This window comes from Hippopotamus amphibius, chromosome 11, assembly GCF_030028045.1.
Source record: "Hippopotamus amphibius kiboko isolate mHipAmp2 chromosome 11, mHipAmp2.hap2, whole genome shotgun sequence".
Taxonomy (NCBI): Eukaryota; Metazoa; Chordata; class Mammalia; order Artiodactyla; family Hippopotamidae; genus Hippopotamus; species Hippopotamus amphibius.
Window position 1 is genome coordinate 8,258,512 of NC_080196.1, and position 17,105 is coordinate 8,275,616.

At 38.3% G+C, this 17,105-nt stretch overlaps 1 pseudogene; it reads left to right on the plus strand.

Annotated features, from left to right (window-relative positions):
- The first annotated feature begins 15,481 nt into the window (after positions 1–15,481).
- LOC130831580 (52 kDa repressor of the inhibitor of the protein kinase-like) lies at positions 15,482–16,696 on the plus strand (annotated as a pseudogene).
- Positions 16,697–17,105: the final 409 nt, after the last annotated feature.

Genomic DNA, 17,105 nt, shown 5'->3' on the forward strand with positions numbered 1-17,105 from the left:
CAAATGAATGTGAAGCACAGTTTCCACGTCCCCCCACCCTGGTCCTTCCCCGGCTTCTGACCTGGAGTGTCTAGGAGCAGGATACTCGCACACCTCATTGCAGACCTCATCAGCAGTCTCACATTCATCTGCTGGGGTTTGTGACAGGCAGTCCAGGCCACCAGGCCCACGGCATAATCCCTGGCACTGCGTCAATCACACCAATCAGTGGGAACAGGTGGGGAGGCTTGAATTTCACCACCGGTTGTGGAGAAAACGATGGGTTTTCTGAGAAATAGCCTGTAGGCATTTCCACCTTTTTAAGCATCAGGATTTTAGCATCAGGATTGTCCAGAGATACCAAAAGACTAAGCTCAGTTAGCCATGCTTTATTCAGATTCAAAAGCTCTGCCTTATCTGTAAATAAAACAAACGGGAGACAACCACTCAAAGAGGGCAATCAGAGATTTAGAACAGCCTGGGATGTGGCAACAACAAGAGTGTAGCAGGGGACAGGAAGGTGACAAGACAATGAGTCTTAAGCTTCCCTAGAACTAACAGAGCTGTGCTTTTAAAAGCTTGTCATCTGAAACCAACATGGGGTTGAGAGAGAAAATTAGTCAGCATTCTGAGGCCCTTGCCTTAAAAAAAACTAAAAGGGTACATGTGCTTATGAAAATAACAACAGATACTAAAACTAAAATAAAATTGAATTACAAATTACTTAAACTCTCCCACCACGAATCCTCCAGCTGCCCCAGATTTTTCTCATCAAAGCAGATTCTGGAAGACATTCAGCAAATCAGAGATGTAAACACTGAAGGAAAGAATAAGATCTCCTTGGTTACGTTTAGGCCCATTAGTCCAACATAGTTTCACGTATTTAAAAATCATGCTGAAGTCACTGTGGAATGTCTACAACCAACCATTTTCCCCAGTTAGGACAAAGCACAGAGTGGGACTAAGAATACAAAACAACAAAAAGCATCAGTAAGGTAGCCCAAAAGTCACAGGATTTTAAAAGAAGCTGTTAGATCAGCGCATCATTTCCCATCCATTTCTTTCGCATAATGGACCAGATTTCAACTCTGGTCATTGCTCTTTCCATCATCCTTTTCTCTACTTTCTGGAAACATGCACAAGTCAAATTCAGGGGTGTGGTTGGTGTAAGCCCTCTGGGCTGAGAATGAGGACCTCCTGGGGCCTGGGCCTACTGTTGATACGAGCTGTGTGACACTGTACCTCAGATTCTTCAGGAGTAAAGAGAAAGAGTTAGACTAGATTCTTTGCGAGGGCTGCCATAAGAAAGTATCACAGATGGGGTGGCTTAAACAGCGGAATGTATGCTCTCACAGTTCTAGAGGCTGGAAGTCCAAGGTCTAGGCATTGGCAGGTTTGGTTTCTCCTGAAGTCTCTCTCCTTGGCTTGCAGATGGCTGTCTTCTCCCTCTGTCTTCACATGGTCTTCCCTCTGTGTGCATGTCTGTGTCCTAATCTTCTCTTCTTAAAAGGACACCAGTCATACTGGACTAGTAGAAAATAGAGCCAGCAGTCAACTCACTAACTATTCCCAGTATATCCCAGTATATCTCACCTCTTTCCTTCCATTTACCAGAAACTAAAGAGTAGTTTATATTCATTGCCTTTACTCTCTCACCTTCATCCTCTACAATCCTAATCCTTGAAATCCTTGCACACTGACTTCTGAGCCCACATTCCATCTCTTAACTCTAATTGAAATTGCCTTCCAATTTTAACATCCATTTGTCATTTTCTCCTCCAACTTGCTGCTGCACTTAAAACCACTGATTGACCACCCCTACTTGCAAGGCTTCTGCGACTGGTTTATGCAGGGGTGGAAGGTGGACCACAAGCCGTAGGGAAAGCCTTGGAGTCGGTGGACCTGGATATGAACCCTGATTCTCCCCATGAGTCAACATCAATGCAGCATTGCGTGTGTTAATTCTATTCCATTCAATACATTTCTTTTTGTGTACCTATTATATTTGTGATGATTGAGTAATGGAGAGGAAGTCCAGATAACATCAGTGTTTGGACTTAGATAAATGAAAAAATAGATGTGCACACACTTAAACTTTAGTTCTTATACCCAAGACACTAAGATCTATTGATTCCACCTCCATGATATTGCCACATTTATTCCTCTTCTTTATCCCTATTACCCTGGTAGAATTCCCCACTACCTTTGACCTGGCTTAATGGTTAACAAACTGAGCTCTGAGCAGCTCCTGGAAATCCCAGGGAGATTCCACAAGGACTTCTGTAGGTGGGTAGGCAAGAAAGTGGTACAGCCCCTCACAGGGTCCATTCCTGCCTCTTCATTTAAAAAGGATCAGTTATGTGCTTTGTTTTGTTTTGTTTTTGGAGAAAACATTTTCTATTTTCCAAAAAAAAAAAAAAAAAAGCTACTGATCCACATATTGATTCTCTCACATTGTAAGACTCTTTGTCTTCAGAGTATCTCCCCTACAATCCACTTTGTAGTCGCTTTCAGGTTATTTAAAGGGAAGCACACTTCTGATCATGTCATTTTTCCATTGTCTGGAAATGCACTATTAGATATGGTAGCCATTAGCCATATATGACTATTAAGAATCTAAAAAAGAGTGGATATATGCATATGTATAACTGATTCACTTTGCTGTACAGCAGAAACTAACACAACATTGTAAATTAACTATACTCCAATAAAAATTTTAAGAATAAACCCGAATATAAAAAATAATACTTAAAAAATAAACTAATTTAAACTAAATAAAAAATTCAGTTCATTAGTTGAACTAGCCTGTTTCAAGTGCCTGACAGCCATGCCCACCATACTGCACAGCTTGTATTGGGAATATTTCCACCATTACACAAATTTATATTGGATAGAGTTGGCCTAGCTCACTATATAAACATTTCTGACCTTGATTTAGGACTTAAATCTATCCTTTCTAGGCCCTTCTGCTGCTATTTTCCTTCATGTAATGCTCCAATTAGACTGAACTGTTCCCATATATACCTACTCACTTTCTGCCTCAGCTCACCCAGCCCTGCCCAGAGTATCCTTCACTCCATCACTGTATGCTTACCCCTACTCCCCACTGGGGGGCTGTCCTCCATGAAGTCCTTTAAAGTTCCCCAACTCGAAGTCATTCTCTTGTCCTGTGACTCTCATAGGATTTTAAATGATGCGCCCTGATGTCATCTACCACCATTTCTTCACAGCCAGAATCAGTGACCTGGGGACCCAGCCATGCAGTCGCTAAAGAGTACAGTGGGTGTGTCACATCTGCTACTTCAGGTCTACAAGGTGGTTTGGGGAGCTTTAGGACTTATTATAAGTGCGTGTATGAAACCTTCTGGAAATTTCCATGACTAGCTGGGAGGGATTGGAGATGCTCTGAGGTTCTCATAATCCACAATTTGTGGTTAAGTCAAAGAGGGCAGCATTTGCTATTACTCGTGTGTTATAGAAAACTATGTTACATATACATCCTCTGAACACCAAATGATCAGACACTACTATAAGTTATACCCGAAAACCAGTCTCATCATTTACAGACACGTTAGGTAGAAACATCATTCTACTACGTTTACCATACATTTATGTTTGTTTTGGAACAACAGAATTTGAGTTGATCAAACCTCTTTGTGGTTGATCATCAAGAGGGTAGGTCAGCTAGAGTTGGGGTTGAGTCCGTTACAGGACATCCTCAAAGAATCAGCTCTTCGGAGTTCAGTTCTCTCCCACCCCAGTCCCCTTTGATTTATACTCTACCAGGCTGCAGAGTCCTGACCTCACAGCATAAGGCTGTAATCAGATAAGCTCACCATAAACCTTTCTTTATTCTCAAAACCCTGCTCCATTCAAGCCCCAGCTATACTTGAGCCACCTCGGGGTAGCGCCAGCCTTCAAAAGTTACTTGGAGACAGGCAGACTGTCATCATCTGTTCAGGCTGCCAACCTTCTCAGGTTACTATGAATGATTACGGGTAAAGTCTGCTTTGAATTTGTTAGGAAAGGGGGAGACTTACAATGTATTTGGTTCAGGCAATTCATTTTAAGGGTTTTGGTTCCCAAATTTCCTGTAATCATAATCATGGCCCATTTTCACAGTCACTAGACTATCAAATCCTGTGTATATAAAATAAATAATTAGAAAAAAATGAGAACTTTGAAATCTGTAAGTTAAAGTGATGGTACAGATATTATTTGGGATACTGTGCAACAGTATTTAGAATTACCCTCTCGCCATCAGAAACTGTGACAGAGAGACTACTTCTGCTGTTTCTAGATATGATAATTATTAGGTACAATGTTGTTTAGAAATACAACCTGCTCTACCACATTTAAAATGGAAAAACAATGTTTGGGTGGTGGATTTTCTTGTGCTTTGCACATATGGTCCGGGGGCAGCGTTATTCATGAAAATAAGCTTTCCTGTTTTTTAGAATGTGTTTACAAGGGTTCTCTAAAACGTCTTCCTTATGTATGCTGATTCATGGGTTCTGAAGCCTTCTTCCATTCGCTCAAGTTCACCTTCCGAAGGGGATAGTGAAAAATTAGGGGCTGGCTCCCCCTGGTGCCTTGGTTGGAGAACTGCACCTGCATGTCTGAGACCCTCTATCAACAGGTAAGAGTGCCCTCTACTGCATAGAAGCAGTGAAGCTATAAATTAAATGCTTAATTACTAAATACTCATGAAAAATATTAAAACTACAAAATAGTAACACTACAATAAAGAAGTGACCAATTATTCTCTAACTATGAGCCAATCACTATGCTAAGGACTGGGTGAGTATTGGTGCTTTGGCTGTCCATTGCAGTGGGACAAATGGTCCCCTAATGCAGTAGCTTAAAACAATCAGCGTTTATTATCTCGCACGGTTTCTGTGAGCCTGGAATTCCAGAGCAGCTCCGTGGGATGGCACTGACTGGAGGTTCCTCATGAGATTGCAGTCAGATGGTGACTGGGGCATCTCCAAGCCTCGTTTGCTCACATGTCTGGTGGCTGAGCTGGTAAAACTGGAAGTGGTGGGGCCAGAACTTCCAGCACCTCTCCCTGTCTCTCAGTGACGGCCATACCTGCCCTTTGGAAAGAACTGTCTCTCTGCTTTCTACCAAGATGCTAGTATTTGTGCTCCCAAAGATTTATTTAACACGTTAAAGAAGGAATAGCTTGATGACAATGACAGTTCAAAGAAGGAGGAGGAACTATTACACAGTATCTAGTCAGTGGATGAACAGAATGCTGAAATAAGATTACAAATTAGATAGAAACTGATCGATGTCCTATAAAACAATAAAACCACAATCTGTAGGATTTATTTTTTCTACTGGACAGGAATAAATTGTAATATGTAAGTGAATCTTCTGTAAGTGAACATTAACTTTGCAGAGCCCTCTCTCTCTGTAAACCCTCCATTGATTCTCCAGAATAGCCAGACTTCTTTCTGGTTGGGTCCCAACAAAGAGGGCCAGGAGGAAGCTGTACTGCTTTTTATGACCTAGGCTCAGAAGTCAAGCAGCATCACTCTGCTGTGTTCCATTGAAAGAGGCAGTTACAGAGGTTCAAGGGCAGGGAACATAACCCCCACCTGGGATGGGATATATGTTGGACATCCATTTTTATAAAAATACAATCAACAACTGTTTTACTTTATTCTCCCCCAAACTACATGAGGTTGCTTATCATTATCCCAATTTTATAGTTAAGGGAATAAGGTTGAGAGACATTAAAACTTTGCTTCATATGTCCTTTCAACATCATACTAGGGCATTGCCTAATCAGCCACGTGAAGTGTTATCTGTATGTGGTTTTCAGTCTCTGACACTACTGACATTTTAGGCCAGGTAATTATGAGGGTGAGTCAAAGTAATCCACGACAGACTTAGGTTTCGAAAAGTTTGTGCGAGATGGGTACCGAAACAACTCGCAGAAGAGCATAAATAGAAGCATTTGGATATCTGCAAACAAAATTTGGGACGATACTCTAAGCAAAAGTTTCTTAAAGAGAATCATTACTGGTGATAAGACATGGATTCATCACTGTGAGCCTGAGAGTAAACGGCAGAGTATGGAATGGAAACATCCTCAATCACCAACCAAGAAAAAGTTCAAAAGTCAACCATCGGCTGGAAAATGGATGCTTACAGTTTTCTGGGATTCTCAAGGGCCAGTATTGGAACATTATCACGAAAAAAGTTCAACAATCAACAGGGTTTGTTACAGTGAGATGGTTATTAAAAAGCTGAAGCCTAAACTTTGGATTAAACGCAGAGGACTGCTATCGAAGGGCGTTGTGATTTTGCATGACAATGCACACTTCTGCCTACACTGTTGACACTCTGCAAAAACTTCGTTTTGAGGTGTTAAAGCATCCTCTCTATAGTCCTGATCTTGCTCCATCAGACTTTCACCTGTTTGGTCCCCTGAAAGCAGCCCTACGAGGATGAAGATTCACTTCTGATGAAGTAGTGAAGACAGCAGTGCATTCATGGCTCACAGCTCAGCCTAAAACATTTTTTAACGAGGGAATACGAAAGCTTGCTGACAGATAGACAAAGTGTATTGAAAAGCAAGGAGATTATGTCAAAAAATGATATATTTGTCTTTTCTAAAAGTTAATTAAGATAAATTCTACAGCCAGAGTGCAGATAATTTTTGACTCACCCTCATATTTGTTGTAAGAGCCTTCCTGTGTATTGTAGGCTGTTTAGAAGCATCCCTGGCCTCTATCCGCGTAATGCCAATAGCATCCCCTCCCTCCCTTCAGTTGTAATAATTAAAAATGTCTCCAGACATTGTCAAATATCTCAGTGTGTGTGTGTGTTTTTTTGGTGGGGGGGGGGTAACTTTGGCCCCACTGAGTACCACTGTTTTAGGGGAAGGTAACTTTGTTTGATTATTTACTATTGATTAGGCCAGGCTCTGTAAAGCTAACGTTCACTTATAGAAGATCTATATAGTGCAATTTATTCTTGTCCAGTAGAAAAAAAAAAATCCTACAGATTGTGGTTTTATTGTTTTATAGGGCATTGATCAGTTTCCATCTAATTTATAATCTTATTTCAGTATTTTTTTCACCCACTGACTAGATATAATAGTTCCTCCTCTCCTTCTTTAAACTATCATTGTCATCACGCTACTTCCTTCTTTAATGCATTAAATAAATCTTTGTCAGTTGTTGCATGTGCGTGTGTGCACGTGTGCGCGCGCACACACACACACACACACACATCAGCATCTTGGTAGAAAGCAGAGAGACAATTCTTTCCAGAGGGCAGGTATGGCCGTCATGGAGAGGTGCTACTGGGGTCTCCCTTCGAGAAAGTACTAGCAGATGAGCTGTGAGAGGTACAATTAGCTGATAGCCTTGATTGAAGTGCCTCTGGGGTCCACCACAGCATTTGAGCTGAGGCCATGCTTTTTCTAGGCAGTCTCGAGCCAGTGAATGAGCCCAGTGTAGGTACCAGGGCCTGGCCGTTTCTGATCAATGTGGAACCCTCCACCAGGCAATCTTTGCTCTGGAGCTCCTGTTGGGCTGGCTGAGACGTTTGCAGGGCAACATTGCAATCTGAGACCCTTCCTAACATGTTCTTCTGCCTCCTGACTAACCTCTCACAGATAACAGACCTGCATCCTGGTCTGCATCTACTACAGAGCCCTTTCCTAATTAAGGCACCACTCAAAGCTGGTAGCCATCATGTCAGCCAATGTGTTTTTAGCTTGGAAGGAACTGCCTACAGGTATCAAGCTTCCTTTTCTGAGATGGGGATACAAGATGCAGCAGTTCATCTTCTGCTTTGAAGCGGGTATCCAGTGTGAACCTGACAATACACTTCTGAAAACTTCTTTGAAATGGCAGTTCTCTGAATCCATGTGGAATTCTAACTTGGTAGGTTTATCTTTTTTCTTTCAGTATTTTAAAGATGTCACTCCATTATCTTCTGGGTTGTATACATTCTAATGAGAAATATGCTGTCATTTTATTTGGACTGGCTTCAAGATTTTCTCTTTATCTTTGGTTTCTAGCAGTTTAACTGTGATTTGTCTAGGTGGATGTCTTTTTCTCACATTTATGCTGCTTGAGGTTTCCTGTACTTCCTGTATTAGAAGTCTTTTCTTATGTTATTTTTGTTAGCTCCTCAAATATTGTCTGTCCCATTCTCTCTCTTTTATTTTGCTTTTATGGCATCAACTTCTCTTCCTCTCATGCTCTGACCCAGTGCTCACATCCTCAGAAGGGCCTGTCTTCTTTAAATTTCAGACCTCTTGGCTATCCTGAAAACTTAGTTCTCTGATGGGTTCAAAAAGAGTTATAATTTTACAGTTTATCTTGCATTTTCTTGTTATTGTGGAAGTGATGTTTTCTTTCTAAAATATAGTTTCCTATGGAATCTTAGTTCCCATAACAGGGATAGAACCTGAGCCCCCTGCATTGGCAGTGTAGAGTCTTAACTACTGGACCACCAAGGAAATCCCCTAGTTTTCTATATCTTGAGGATAAGTGAAACTTACCATAATTTTTAATTTTGCTATAATTTAAAATTTAGATAAATGTTGCAAAAAGAGTAAGAGAAACTCCTAAACAATCTTTATCCAGATTCATCAATTATTTATATGTGCCTCATTTGCTTTATCATTCTCTGTCTCTCTGCCTTTCTCTCTCTTTATATGTATTTATCTATCTACATCTGTATTTATATATCTTATGAATTATTTGAGAACTGGTTGGAGTTATTGTATCTTTTACCTTAAATACTTTAATGATTATTTTTGTGAGGATTTTTCCTTACTATCAATAGTACATTTATCACAATCAATATGCTTAACATTAAGAACATATTTCTATATCTATATGCCTTATATATATAAAGTATATATATATATAAAGCCTACAATACACAGAAGGACTTCTCAGAATTGCCAACCCACACCCCTGTAAAAAGCAATCCTATTAACGAGAGCTCAATATCTCTCTACAGTTTTTTTTCAGGTAAAATTTAAATAAATTGAAATACATAAATTATAAGTGTTTGATTTAATGAGCTTAAAAATTTACATACTCCTAATATCACACTGAAATTTAACCACTTCTTTGAAGACTGCCTAGGCTAGCCTACGCATGCAACTTGAACAACCCTCTATTAGAAAATTTACTGCAATTATTTCTCTGTACATTCACTAGATTATGAACTCAAAGAAAGAGACTATGCTTCTTCATTTTGGGGCCCCCAATTTCAAACAATATCTGGCATATAACGAGGTATCAATAAAAGTTTGCTAAATAAGTAAAATGGCATTGGAACAAATAGCCTGCAGCTTTAAATAAGGGAGTTGTGTAATTTTAAAGTTAAGATCTGAGTACTACTTCTACAGAATCACCAGTAAGGAATGTATGATAAGCACTGTCAAGACATGAAAGGGAAAAAAAGACAGCAGTTGGAACACTAATAAATCATTATGTTCTTACAACTCTTCACAAAGACATGAAATTCTTTTAATCATTCATGCAGCCTTTGAAATTGGTGGATGGTACAAATTACTACTACTGTATTTATATAGTAAAACCTTCAGTTTTAACATGATATTTAAAAGCAAATATACATTACCTGTCCAAAACCTAATGGAGAAGAACTTTTTTGTAGTTCCTGGTTGATATTCTGACACCTGAGATTTACTATTTTCAGTTGTCTAAAAGCAGTGGGTAATCAAATTTGGTGACAGACAGGTATTTCCTCAATATCACTATCTTGGCAAAGGGATAGGCTACATGAATTGAAATTTGATTATGCAGTTGCTTCCGAGTCATGTCTGGAGTTGCTCTTTTTCTTATTAAAAAAAAAAAACAAAGAAAATATACACTCTTTTGAATATAATTAATTGTTTTTAATTCCTGTGAGAAATTACTATAGAATAGTTTTATGTCGTAAAACTAACCCCAAAATATATATATAGTCCAGAGTTTTCTTGTAGTTCCCTTATCTGTTTCAAGTCTTCAGAGCTTACTGATATGCTATTTATATTCCCTAGGATGACTGACCAAATCTTTCTAATCAATAAAAATTCAGCTTAAGAATCATTTCCCCTTTGGATCTTTGCAATAACAAGTTAAGTAGTATCATCTCTGTTCAGCCGCCATACCTTATAAATAACTCTATTCTTATACTTTCTCATGCTATGTTTTAGTGATACATTTTCATATCTTTCTCTTCCACTACACCAAAATAGTCCATTAGAACTTTCTGGATGATGGATGTAGCACTAGACTCAGCTCTGTGAGGGCAGAGACTATATCTTATTCACTTTTATATACCCGGTACCTAGAACATAGCAGATCATTGATAAATATGTGGGGGGTAAACCAGCAAATCAATCAAAGAATAAATTAAATATTCTCCAGTGGTAGAGTAGAAGAAAAGCTACTTACCATGAACACCAGACAACTGCTACATGAGATAATGGGGAAACTAAGTAGTAATCTTCGATTTCTCAGTGAATTAAAATGTAATGCAAATAGGTTTCCAGTAATGGAGAAGTAGCTTCTATCAGTCAACTCACTCTCAGAGAACAACTATAAACTCTATCTGAAATATAAAATATAATAATTGGAAGGCACTCAGAGAAACTAAAAGAAACTGGGAGTAAATCTATATTTGAAAGAAGTAAATGGTAAAGGGTAATTTTGCTGTTTTGATCAGATTTTTGTTTGAGGCTAAGCTCTAGTTTCAGCTTGCTGAGTGGCTAAAGTTCTAATAGAAATCCATACTCTTACTGGCTTGGAGGGCTATAGGGCAGAGTTTGGGGAGACCACACAGCTGTAAAGTGAGGGGGGGATCCTGGAAAGGTGAAAGCAATAGACATGGTGGGGAGAGGGGGATTCTGTATGTAAACTTGGCCCAAATCTCCGGTTGATCCCTGAACTATATACACATGGGATAAACTTCAAATAGGCCAATTAAGTCTAAAAGAACTGAACTGAGTTTTCAGCTGCTCTGCTGCAGGGAAAATAGGGTTCGGATTTGAGTCGAAGTCAAATTAACTGCCTGCTTAAAAATAAAAACAAACAATGAAAACATACTCTTCAGAGAGACATAATAGAATAATAGAATCCAGTGTCTCTACAATGAATTACTTATAATGTCCGAGTCATTAAAATTACTAGACTTATGAAGAAACAGGAAAATATGATCTAAACTCAAGATAAAAGGCAATAAGTGGAAACTGACCTTGAGATGACCCAGATGTTAGAATTAGCAGATAAGGGTTTTAAAGCAGCTACTATAACTATCTCAAGGATTTAAAGGAAAACATGCTTATGATTAACAAATAGAAAATCTTAGTAGAGAAACTAAAAGTACAAAAAAGAACCAGGTGAAAATTCTAAAATTGGAAAATATAATATTTAAAATTAAAAATTTACAAAGTGGCTTGACAGCAGACTGAAATGAGAAAAGAGTGAGCAAATCTGAAAACAGATTAATAGAAAGTGTCTAAGCTGAAAAATGGAAAGAAAAGATTGGAGAAAATAAAGAGTGTCAGTGAGCTATGCAGGCACTATAGAAAGGTCTAATATATGTACTTGCTGTCTTAGAATAAGAGAAAGAGAGAAAAAATATTTAAGTAAACGATGGTGATAATTTCCCCAAATTTGGCAAAAGGCATAAATTTACACATCTAGCAAGCCCAGTAAACCCCAAGCAGGAAAAATACAAAGAAAATCATATCTGGGCACATCAGAGTCAAACTTCTAAAAACCATAGTTTAAAAGAAACTCTTGAAAGCAACTGCAGACTAGCTATAGATTAATTTATTACATGCAGTGGAATGATATGATTTATCAATGATTTCTTGTCATAAATAATGGATACAAGAAGATAATGGAATGACAACTCTAAAATGCTGAAAGAAGAACAGTCAATTCAATGTAGTGAAAATAACCTTCAAGAATGAAAGCAAAATAAAGACATTTTCAGATAGTTGAAAACTGAGAATTTTTTATCAGCAGACTTGCAGTACAAAAAAATGCAGAAGTCCATCAGGTGAGAAGAATTGATACCAGAGGGACATTCAAATCTTCAGAGGAAAATGAAGCAACAAAAATGATAATGTGTGGCTAAATATAAAAGATTTTCCCCTAGTTTTTTAGAAATATGTATGACTGTTTAAAGCAAAAATTATAACACATTATTGTGTGATTTATGATATTTGTAGATGAAATATATGACAACTAAGAAATAAAGGAACTTAAAAACCTGTATTTTTGAAAAGTTATTATGCTTTGTATGAAGTGATCCAACATTAAATGTAAGAAAAATGTGAAAAACTAAGAATATATATTGTGGTCCCTAGAGCAACCACTTGAAATAATGCAAAATAATATAAGTAAAAAGCCAGAACCCATTGAAAGGGGATTCTCAAAAAGATTCAATTAAATCAAAAGAAATTCAGAAAGTAGGAACGGAGAATCAAAATACAAACACAGAAAACAAATGGGACCAAAGGAAAACAACTAGTAAAATGATTGGTACAAACTCAACCATATCAATAACTGGATTAAATGTAAATGGACTAAACACTCCAAATAGTAGTCAGAAAGTCTCAGAATTGATTAAAAAATAAGACCCAACATAATCTCTCCATAAGAAATCAACTTTAAATATAAAAATACAAACAGATTGAAAGTAAATGATATTAAAAGACAAATCATGCAAACAGAAAACCTAAGAAGGTTGGAGTAGGTAGATTAGCATGAGATATAACAGATGCCAAGGCAAAGAGTATTACCAAAGATAGAGACATACTAGAACAATAAAAAAGGATAAATTTATAAAAAGACATAAGAATCATGCATATATGTGCCTAATAAAAGAGGTTCAAATACATTAGATGAAAAAGTAACATAATTTAAAGGGTGGAAGAGACAAATCCACACTGATAGTTGGAGTTTCCTCTCAGCAATTGACAGAATAAACAGACACAAGATCTGAATAACACTATAACTGCCCTCACCCAATTGACATTTATAGGACACTACACCTAACTGTTGCAGGACAGACACTCTTCTCAAGTGCACATGGCATATGAATCAAGGTAAACCATATGCGGGGCCAGAAAACACATCCTAATACGTTTTAAAGGATGGAAATAATACAGACTGTGTTTTCTGACCACAATGCAATTAGTTAGAAACCAACAACAATAAGATATGTAGGAAGGATAAAACCAAATATTTGGAAATTAAACAACATACTTGTGAATAATTTATGGGTTAAGAAAAAAATGACAAGATACATCAGAAAATATTTCAAATTGAATTATAATGAAAATATAGCACATCAAAATTTGTGAGCTACAGCTAAACGGAAACTTATGGCTTTTAAATGCCTAGGTAAGGAAAGGATGAAGTTATAAAATCAACGACCTAAGATTCTACAGTAAGACCTAGAGGAAGTAGAGCAAAGCACAGATAGTCCCCAACTTACAATGGTTCAACTTATGAATTTTCGACTTCACAACGGTGTGAAAGCAATGTGCATTCAGTAGGAACCAGACTTTGAATTTTCAATTTTGTTTTTTTCCCAGGCTAGCAGTATGTAGTATGATACTCTTGTGATGTTGGGCAGTGGTAGCGAGCTGCAGCTTCCACTCAGCACCACAGTCACAAGGCAAACAACTGATACACTTACAACCATTCTGTTTTTCACTTTCAGTACAGTATTCAATAAGTTACATGAGCTATTCAACACTTTATTACAAAATAGGCTTTGTGTTACATGATTTTTCTCAACTGTAGGTTATTATTAAGTGTCTTGAGTATGTTCAAGGTAGCCTATGATGTTCGGTAAATTAGGTGTATTAAATGCATTTTTGACATGATATTTTCAACTCACGATGTGCTTATCAGGACATAACCCCATTGTAAGCTGAGGAAGATCTGTAAATCCAAAGTAGAATGAAGGAAATAATAAAGAAGAGAAATCAATGAAATAGAAAACAGATAAATGAGAAAATTAACACACAGAAATTTTTTTCTTTTTGAAAGAATAACAAAGTTGATAAGCCCTACATAGGCTGATTAAGGAAAAAAATAAGAAAAATTACCAATATCAGGAATAAATGTGTGAATATACTATAGATGCTACAGATATTATAAACAATTTATGTTAATAAATTCAACAACTAGATGAAATTTCTGAACACTGCCACTCACCAAAACAGACACAAGAAAAAAATAGGAAATTTTACTAGCCCCATATCTTTTAAGCAAATTGAATTTGTTATCAAAATCTTTGCTCAAATACAACATCAGGGTCAGATGGTTTCACTGCTAAAGTCTGTTAAACATTTAGGTAAGAAAAGATGTCAATCTTACACAAATGCTTTCCAAAACAGAAGAGGAAGAAACACTCTGCAATGCATTTTACAAGGCCAGCATGACCCTGATACTAAATCTCACAAAGACATTTTAAAAAAAGAAAATTAAAACACCAGTCATGTTAAACTTTCCACCTAGTTTGGTTTCCTTTCCCCACTATGAACAGGCAGACAAGCTTCACTGAATTGGGGGGAGGGGAAGGAAGAGCAGGCTGGCTGGCTAGTGGGTAACAATACCAAACTTGCGCACAACCCTTAACTGAACATGGAAGATGATGCAGTCCAATCTGACTTACGAAGAAATGTAAGATATGTGACTTCGAAGATAAAACACCTGATCTGCTATGCAAACATTATTGCCAATGCTTTAGGAAAATTATGGTTTGTAGAATGAGTATTTAAAGAGAGTTCTTTGAGATTACGCTACACCCGCAGTGGCTGATTTCACCAGTCATCTCAAAAATCCGCATGGAGACAATGAAAATGAATAATTGAGTGATGGTGAAATCAGATCAGAACACAAACACAAAAAGAAATGGTAAAACTTCTGAACAGGAACAAACACAGAAATAAAGAAACTATAGCAATCCTCACAACTCCAACGCAGAGGAAGATAAAGAACAAGATGAAGGCATTTGATCCTTAAACTTTGCACAGAATGAAAGTAAGGAGCGCCTCAACTCTTTATTTGAAGTTTGATTCTTATTTTTTTTAAACAAACACTTTTTTAAAAAAATTTATTTATTTATTTCATTGGTTGTGTTGGGTCTTCCTTGCTGTGCGCGGGCCTTCTTTTTAGTTGCGGTGAGTGGGGGCCACTCTCCGCCGCGGCGCGTGGGCTCCTCATTGCCGTGGCTTCTCTTGTTGCGGAGCACGGGCCCCAGGCGCGCGGGCCTCAGCAGCTGCAGCATATGGTCTGGATAGCCATGGCTCACGGGCTCCAAAGCACAGGCTCAACAGTTGTGGCGCACGGGCTTCGTTGCTCAGCGGCATGTGGGATCCTCCCAGATCAGGGATCGAACCCGCGTCCCCTGCATTGGCAGGCGGACTCTCAACCACTGCGCCACCCAAGAAGTCCAGAAGTTTGCTTCTTATAAAGCACATGTCTGGATTAACATGAAGCCGACAAGATCTCAAAAGATCTCTCTTCTCCTGCAGGAGTGCAGAGGATATTCTGGTGAGGCAGTTCTGAGAAAGTGCTTTGAGACAATAGCAGTTGACACATCCAGCCTTTTGAAAACACAGCAGAAACAGGCGCTGGAGACTGCAAGAGCAGCACTGGAGAGAAACAGGAAAGTGAGAGATTCATCTCTTCCGTTATCACTGATAATAAGATGGACATAGAAGGGGAAGAACAAGGATTGCTGAGGTTCATCAATGAATCTCAAGGCCAGAGAGAGGAATATGGGCTTTCTACTTTCTGAAGCTGATGCAGAAATTCTGGCTGTGAAATTTCACACTGTGATAATGGGAAGAGTGGGGGACAAATATGGAGCACTGACATAGTCTGACTTAGATTATGTCTAGTGGGCTTTCTCTCAAATGCAACTTATGGTAACTAGACTTTTAGAGAAATAACCCCAAGATATCTACACAGTCTATTCTTCCTCTGCCTTAAATACGTAGTTGTCAAAAGCAGTGTCTGTTATGGGAGTACTTGTTGCTTTGGGAGAAATTAAAGGTGTTTGTTCCTTTTTCTGTTGATCACAACTACGTTAGAACTTAACAATGTAGTATCTGTCCTCTTTCAGAACAGTGAAGGATAAAAGGCAAATGAATTGAAGGAAATTTGCCAGTCTCAATGAATAGGCAGGTATGATGCTTTTGAAATTTTTGCAGAACTCCTGTAAATACTTGTTTTTTGTTTAGATGGTATAAATAATTTATACAAATGTTAGCTAGAATAACTTTATAGCTGGTTGAGCTTTTGTTCTCTGTAGTGTGTTAACAGATTTTGTTTTAATTATTGTTGTTTATGAAAATATCCTATTTTTTAAAATAGCCTTTGGAAAAAATTTCCAGGGCTATATTTCTGATATTTCTTTGCAGCAGAGTTGCATTGTATGAAGAGATGGAAAATATTTATGTTTATCATAAATTTTGATTTGAGAAAGCCACGATTCAGTACCTAACTTGATATTTAAATGGAATTTCCTATAAATTCCTCTGGGCTCAGCAAGATAATCTCAACTAACCGTTGAGAATTACTATAAACAAATCCTTAGTATCCCAACAATGAAGCACATTATTTGGGACCTTAAGGATATTTTCTTAGAATAGCACCTCACAGTTCTTAAACGCTTATCTCTTACAGCCCCAGCCATGGAATAGCTCACATTCAACACCATCCCAACACATACCAAAGTGACTTATCCATTTCCAACACACTATGCCAACCTTCATTGTTGGGGGATCAAACAAAACACAGAGGAGGACTTCCCTGGTGGCGCAGTGGTTAAGAATCTGCCTGCCAGTGCAGGGGACACTGGTTCGATCCTTGGTCCGGGAAGATCTCACGTGCCTCAGAGCAACTAAGCCTGTGCACCACAACTACTGAGCCTGTGCTCCAGAGCCCACAAGCCACAACTACTGAGCCTGAGTGCCACACCTACTGAAACCCAGGCACCTAGAAGCCCATGCTCCACAACAAGAGAAGCCACAGCACTGAGAAGCCCATGAACCACAATGAAGACTAGCTCGCTGCAACTAGAGAAGAAGCCTGTGCAACAGCAAAGAAGAC